The sequence below is a fragment of the Ascaphus truei genome, chromosome 15 (genome assembly GCF_040206685.1).
Source record: "Ascaphus truei isolate aAscTru1 chromosome 15, aAscTru1.hap1, whole genome shotgun sequence".
NCBI classification, from domain to species: Eukaryota; Metazoa; Chordata; class Amphibia; order Anura; family Ascaphidae; genus Ascaphus; species Ascaphus truei.
The window spans coordinates 51505995-51514472 of record NC_134497.1 but is presented as its reverse complement, the minus strand read 5'-3'; positions in this window follow the sequence as shown (position 1 = coordinate 51514472).

Here is an 8478-nt window from a genome sequence, read left to right as displayed (position 1 = left end):
TTGGGTTCCGGATGTGTGGCAGCTACTAGGGCATTAGATGAAACCAGACAAGTGTCTTGACACCGATCTCTCCAGGTGAGGGGTTGTGACTGAAGCCAGTCGATCTGGGGATTATGGTGCTGGAGCCATGGAAGACCCAATATCACGTCTACTGCCGGCGTGTGGATGGCATCCAACTGAATTTGTTCGGAATGGTGTCCTGACATCTTAAGACGGAGGGGAATGGTCTGATGAGAGATAAATGCGGGTTGCAAAGGCCTACCGTCAATGGCTTCAAGGCCTACGGGCCAATCCTTGGCTACCAGAGAGATCTGGTGTCTCTCCGCAAATGATTGATCAATGAAATTCCCCCCAGAACCGGAGTCTAGAAAGGCCCTCGTAGAGATGTCTCCAAAGTCCCCTGATAGAGTTATAGGAAGAAGTATCTTAGATGGTAGTTTGGGAGAGAAAGGAGAGGTTACCATGCCCAGTGTAGTTCTCCCAGTACTCACTGGGGGCTGGCGTTTCCCGACTTGGAGGGACAGGTACTCACCAGGTGTCCACCATTACCGCAGTAGAGGCAGAGACCCGCCCGACGGCGACGTAGTCTTTCCGTTAACGAAAGGCGAGCTCCACCCAACTGCATGGGTTCTTCGGTGGATACGGCAACGGGCTCCCCTGGAGCTGTACTGCACCGACACACTTTATTCGAGCAAATACCCAGTATGTACCTGGCAGATACCTGGAATGCGCCGCTCCTCACCTCTGACAAGCCCCGTTGTGTTTGCCTTCCCAGCCTGGGTTCATGCCTGGCTGACGGGCGGCTGATCTGTTAAATGATAATGATTAGGATTTAATAGGCTGCAATGCTTCGCGTGTCTATCAGATGGCATAAATTCATGAATTGTAATGCAGTATATATATATATACTGTGCAGTATTTCAGCCAGCGGGAATAAAATGCTTCAATCCCTGCCTGGAAAATAACCCAATATACTCGGGCAGAAAACAGTCACAAACCTCAATACACCCGGGTATACCCGAATTCGTGGGACTAGCCGAGCTCGAATAAAGTGTGTCGCCAGTGTATGTGAAGAGAAAGTGGATTGGGTACCTTTTAGACGCTTTCCTTTCTCTACTCTTCGCTCCTGAAGCCGCTGGTCCATACGGATACTGAGTGCGATGAGTGCATCCAATGATGTAGGGCGCTCCAGTGCGGCCAGCTCGTCTTTGAGTGTGTCATTCAAACCCTGCCAAAATACTGCGGCGAGTGCTTCATCATTCCACTTTGTTTCAGCGGAAATGGTGCGAAACTCCAGTGCGTAGCGTGCCACCGAGCGATTACCCTGTAAAACATTGAGGAGAGAAGAAGCGGCCGTTACCCTCCTTCCTGGTGTATCGAACACCTTCCGGAATTCAGTACAAAACCGGTCCAGGCTGGAGGTCAGCTCCGGGCGATGCTCCCATATGGGTGTAGCCCAGGCCAGAGCGTCATCGGTCAGCAGAGAGTAGATGTACGCAACCTTGGAACGAGGAGTCGGGAAGTGAGAGGGTAACAGTTCAAATTGGACGGAACACTGTGCCAGAAAGCCACGGCATGCTGAAGGCTCTCCCGAATAGCGATTGGGGGAAGGTAGACGAGGTTCCGGGGAATGAGTCAAAGGTACCGGTGGAGAGAAAATAGGAGCAGGAGGGGCGGCAGCAGCCTCGGGAGAGGACAGAAGGGATTTGAGTTGCTCCGAAATGGTACCCAGGGAATTTTGGAGCATTTCCATTCGCTGGTTATTTTGGGAGAGACAGTTCTCTACTTCCTTGAACAGGCCAACGTGTTCGCTTAGGCGTCGACCCACCTCGGCGGAGTCCAGGTCTGTTGGGCTGAGCATAATGTCACGGGAATATAGGAGTGCTCACCACAAACCGGACTGGACCGCGAGGCCGAGGTGGGGATACAGGAAAACCACCGCCCTACAGCCGCGTGAGCGGGTCCGGTAAGCAGAGTCGTGTAGATCGCCTTGTTCGGGAGAGGAGAGAGTAGAGTGGTAGAGGTACTTGCCAGATCCGGGGTAGGAGAGATCAGGAGTAGTCGATGTCCAAAGCCAGGGTCGAGGAGAGGAGAAGGTAGAAGTCCGTTGAGCGAGCCGGGGTTCGAGGGTGCCAGAGATCAGGAGTCCAGGTTCAGGCTAGGGTCTGTGACGGAAGACAAAAGCAGACTGCGAAGTATCTTGTAGCAAGCACAACTAGAGACTGACTATGCTCAGCAATCAGCTCAGGGCTGGAGGCACTAAATACTGACAGGAACCAATGAGAACCTCCAGCGGTGATGTCAGACGTAGGTAGAGCGCTGATAGGCTGAGGCAGGATGCAGAACAGGTGGGAACGGAACAATAACATTGGCGGCAGTAGAGATGGACATAGTAGCGCGCGCGTTCGCCGGACTGAAAGGCAGGAGCCGTAGACGCGCGCGCGGCCTTTCCACGGCGGCGCGCGTGGGCAGCAGGGGCTGCCGGGAGTTCAGGAAGAAGAGGAGGTCCACGTGACCGGGTGCCGCGCGCCCCGGCAGCCGAGGTAGGAACCGCAGCGGGCAGTGGCCTTACACCCACCCACCCTGTGTCTCACCCACCCAGTGTCTCTGTGTCTCACCCAACTACCCACCCACCCTGTGTCTGCTCACCCAACTACCCATCCACCCTGTGTCTCTGTCTCTCCCACCCAGCCTGTGTCTCACCCACCCACCGTGTCTCACCCACCACCCTGTGTCTCACCCTCTGTGTCTCTGTCTCACTCACCCACCGTGTCTCACCCACCCCCCTGTGTTACCCACCCACCCTGTGTCTGTGTCCCTCTCACCCACCCACCCTGTGTCTCTGTGTCTCGCTCACACTCTCTCTGTGTCTATCTCACACTCTCTCTGTGTCTCGCTTACACTCTGTGTCTCGCTCACACTCTCTCTGTGTCTATCTCACACTCTCTCTGTGTCTCGCTCACACTCTGTGTCTCGCTCACTCTCACACCCTCTCACACACCCTCTCTCTCTCACACACACCCTCTCTCTCTCTCTCTCTCACACCCTCTCTCTCACACACCCTCTCTCTTACACCTCTCTCTCACACACCCTCTCTCACCCTCTCTCACCCTCACACACACCCTCACACACACTCTGGATCTGGATATCTTATTTACCCTATATATCTTAACTGCCCTATACCTACACCGAATTAACCTATACTGCTTTCTTCCAGATAAGACTCTCAAGCTTCACACGGGAGACATTGGAATCCCCCCTAACCCAGAAGACAGGTAGGGAACACAAACTCTCCAATGTATAACATTGTGGGTAAGATCCCAGCCGGGATTGCCGCTTTAGATATTGTGAAGCGGGGGGCATCCTGACACTGGTTAAGGGGTTCAGGAAACTAGTCATTCATATCTGGCTTTTTTTTCTAGATTAGTAAGGTCATCCGACACACACACACACACACACACACACACACACACACACACACACACACACACACACACACACACACACACACACGTAACAAGGACTAATAGTAGTAAAGTATAAATATAATACAATAAATAAACTCTTATGTCAAAAAACTAATGGTATTAGTTCTTTCTAGGAATTTATTCAATTTCTTTTTTATAGGGCGGGGGTGGGGCTGGGGGCGGGACAAGGTAGCGAGTAGATTTTTTGGTTCGGCAAGTAGATTTTTGGGTGATTTGTCAAGCACTGTATATATATTGGAAGGTGCTAACCCTTGATGTGTATCTGTCCCTATTTCTTGCTGCCAATTAGGTCCACAGGTGCCGAGAAGGAGAAGGTTTGAATGACAAAGAATGACCTAAGCGCAATAAAAAAGAGAAAAGACAATTGGAGACAATGCAAGAAAAAAATGTAGTGTAATCTCCTAAGGAAGATGTAGCGATGAAATGCAACTGTACAGGTAGCAGAAGTGAGAGACTGATCGCCCGATCACAAAACGGAGCCGACATCCACCGCAGAGTAGCCGAGATCTCGCGAGACCAAGACGTGACGCGGAAGTGATCTCGCAGTGGATACTGATGCCGGTTGATCGGAACAGATTGGAGTGTGAGACGCAGTATATTACTCTCAAGTGCCTTTTATCTGCTTACAAAGTGTGAGCTTATTACCTGTTATGTTTTTTTTTACAATTGTATTAAATTGTTTCCTGCATTGTCTCCAAATATATGGTTAACCCCTGAGACAGAGGATGAATGTCTGGTATCATACCATTCCAGCCCCAGATGACAACACTAAAGGGAGTCCTGTGAAAATTCAAAGCTAAAGATTATTCCTGATCCTACAATTGGATAAAAGTATAAATGATCCAACTAATTGTGAGTGCATACCTTACCACCCTAATTGTGTTCTTATTTGGACATACTACAGTACTCTGTTGTTCCCCCTTTCCCTTCTTCTCTCCTTTTTTATTGTGCCTAGGTCATTCTTTGCTCTCTCGCGCTCTCTGTGTGTGTGTGTGTGTACATATGCACACAAAGTCTCAGAGCTTCATCACTCTTTTTAATATAATTCAGAGCCTTTATTGACATGGCCTCTGACTTCTATTGTACCAAGGCTTCAATACTATTAAACTTGTTCTTATTGCGGAAGTATTAAATCAGGGTAGTGTGCAGATAATGAATAGAGATGGGATTCATATACGTCCTTAAGTCAAGGTGCTTGGTTTTGTGGGCTGAGTTCCTGGGCTCTGGTAGACTGAATTTGATCTCTTCCATTTAGGACCGGAGGGAAAAGGCTTTTAACATGACTTTTTCCTACCGCAAAACTTTTTTGATCAATAGTAGGAGAGGAATTGGGCTCGGAGGTTCATTACTGCAACCTCAGCTCGACATGCAGCCAACATATCATGAAATGCCTACATCGTTCATAAATAAAATCTGGAGGCCCCACTACAAGTATTGAACATATTTCTTCTCTTCCGAATAGGTTTACGTTTTTGAATTTGTCTGAGATTATGATGATTTCATAAAATTTTATACTCCAGCAGATTAACAATCCCAAGCTTTTATCGGAAACCTGGTGCAATTCTATGGCAAAAAAATGACAGCACTAGATTTTTCTTTTCCGCGCTGGATCTGCGATGTCTCACTTGGTAGAATGAGGTTCTTAGTGGTGGTGAGTTTGTATAGATCCTTTTGGGGCTATATGACCCCCTGAAATGTGTTTTTTGTTGTTCTCTCTAACTTAATTTTGATAATTTGATGTGTCAAAAAACCCCGGTGTGGACCTATTAATTTGCTAGCATTTTAAGAGATTTGGAATCACTCATAATGACAAAGCAGAAGAAGCAAAGTTGTTGGCGTCACCAACCAATATTATTGCAAACCATCGTTGAAGGTATAAATAACTCTCTTGGCGCACTAGATCCATGTGAATAATGATTGCAACTTTTCATGTACAATATTTCAACAGTCTTGCCCAAGTGACAATCTCCTTATATAATGGAAATACTGTACCAATAGTCACAGGAATAGCTGATGAACGGTTGTTTTTACTTTCATAGAAGCAGCTGACACAATCTGATGTATATGAATATAGTATATAGTGCTCACAAGCTATGAGTATAATCCTAATAGACAAAGCATACAGTACATAACAGTATCCCAATAATACAATTATCTCACAAAACTATCACCAAAGCACCCTCTCTCTCCACCAGACCCATCGTAAAACACACCTCTTCAACAAAGCATTTGGGTAGCTCCGCTGGCTGATACTATGCATTTACCATACCCCTTGCAGATACACCATAATACCATACTTACTCTTCTACTCTCTCTGTAAGCTCTCCCTACTAACCACTTAGATTGTAAGCTCTTCGGAGCAGAGACTCCTTTTAATGTTACTTTTATGCCTGAAGCGCTTATTCCCATTATGTGGGGTATTATTATATCATATGTATTACTGCTGTGACGCGCTATGTACATGTAGAGCGCTATACTGTATAAAAAAAGATATACTGTACATACAATCACGGCTGTTAGCCATACAGTATACTGTTTAGTTGTGACTTATATATATTTTTCTGTTGTCTCATCTGAGTATAAATTAAATGTTGTGTGTCAGAGTAATTCAAAACATAACATTATTTTGAAGCAGTCATGTTTTATAGTTAATTTTAAAATTCATGCAGTACATGATACAGTAGAGGAGTTAACAAGTGGTTCTTTGAATAGGAGTGTCCGTACCTGCCACGGTTGTATATTTTGTAACTTGTCACAGAGCAGATATACTGTAGGTATAGTTAGTCACTTAAGTGCAAGAGCCATTATAGATCGTTAACAGCTATTGAGGTGAATGGTCATTAAAAATTGCAACAACAAAAAAATCGTTCATCTTCAAACATCATTCCAGGACAAGGAGGTGCAATCAATACCATTACCGTCTTGTTTAAAATAGCTCTTTATTATTCTTGCTGCAGGCTAGTATTTAAGTGTCTGTTCCACTGCTTCTGTTCTCAGGCCCCTCCATTATAAAGGGGCCTATATAACAAGATCCCAAAGTGGCTGGTCTGGCATTACAACTTGATATTACAAGTACGTTTCAATATATAATAATAATTTTTCTCCCAATGAGACTCAAAGCGCTTCACAGTTACAGAAAGGGAAAAAAGAAGAAAACATTAAGGTGATATAAGAGAGATCAAACACAAGGAAAGATACAATACAGGATGGGACGATACTGTAGCTATTAAATGTCGGACAGGTTGTGGTTCCTGAATTAAATGCCTGGGTAAACAGGTCTTGAGCCTGTTTTTATAGATTCCAAGAGAGGGGCCTCTCGAACTGTATGAGGCAGACTGTTACAGAGAGTGGGAGCAGCGTGGTTAAAAGCTCGGGCGGCAAACGAAGTCACAGAGATTCTGGGAACTATTGGGAGTCCTTCATCTGCAGATGGAAGTGAAGGAATGGGAGTGTAGGGAACTAGATGCTCTTTCAGATAGCTGGGACCTTGTCCTGTAGTGATTTGAATATCAACAAGCCAATGTTGAAATAAATTTGTCATTTTACAGGCAGCGAGTGCAGAAAACGGAGGACAGGCGTCATGTGGCAAGAACGGGTCTGGTTAGTTAATAACCTGGCCACGGAATTCTGCACTCGTTGCAGGAGGCGCAGCTCTGTTTCCGGAAGACTTAGGTATGTTATTATATGAAGGTACTTTATTCTGAATTTGCCCCATCCTAAATTATATAATCGTTTATCACTTATGCTGCATTGCTCTTATGAGTTTGGGTTATACACAGCAAAGATTAAATGCCAGGATGAAGATACCAAGTTTATGAAAAATAATACAGATTTTTTTTCCCCGTGCGCTGTGCAAACAGTAATTGGTCTATAGTGTACAGTATGTGACATTATTCAATGATATACACTACCGACACCCTTTATTGCAGCACGGCTAGCACCGCAAGCCGGGGGATGCCCCGGCGTGCTAGCCGCACTCCCTCAGCGTGCTGCGCATCACCGATGCGCGGTCACGCGTCATCGGGTGCCTGCGCCCCCTGCACGCGCGTCCAGGGCTCCCAGAGGGAGCCCTGGTGTCCCGCGATGTGGGGGACGGCGGCAGGGGGTTCCGGGGGACCCGGCGGACCCGGCAGCGGGAGGGAGAGCGCCCCGATCGGAGGGCGCTCTTCCGCTGCTTCGGCGCGCGCCCGGCACCCTCCGGCGCGCGCCAGGTTACTGCTGCGGCCGAGAACGGGCAAATGCTCGAATAAACTCGGCCGCAGCAGTAGTGACACAATAAGAGCACAAAACAATCTTGGAAAGCCCAAGATGTGTCTTTAATTTCATATGACTTTTAATGTAAACACTTTGTTTTCCGAACAACCTGTGCATTAGTCAGGGGTGAGCAAACTTTTCATGCCGAGCCCCCCTTTTCATCCATGAAATTTCCCCCCCCCCCACCTCCCCGTCTGATGTAATCAAAATCACATGAAAAAAAACCCTTTATTAAACGGTATACAATGTAAATACAAATATGTCTAAATACTTACATATTTCAACAGCTTGTGCTTGCAAAATTAGGCTGCGTCCACGCTGCCGCTGAGAGCAGTGACATCACCAACTCTCCAAGCATGAGAGCAGGGTGTCCTGCATAATTTTGCAAGCACGAGCGGGGGGGAGGGGGGGGGGGGGAGGGGGGCCTCATGGATCGGGAGGAGGGGGTATAGGGGTGGGGGGGTGTATTGACTGCTGCTGAGCGCACTTCAAAGTCAAATTTGTTTGTCTCCCCAAGCGTCAAGCTTGGGAGAGCGCACGTGCACAAAGGCAATCCTTTTGGGGGGGCATTCATCCACCCCTTTGCAACCTCCCTTCCCTCTCCCCCCCTCCTTTTTTTTCCCTTCCCCTCCATTTTTTCCTTCTCCCATTTGCTTTTTTATTCTCCCTGCTCTTTGGCTTGCTGTGTTATGTATTATTTATTTATTTCCGTTTTCAATGTTGTGTTTTCACTTTT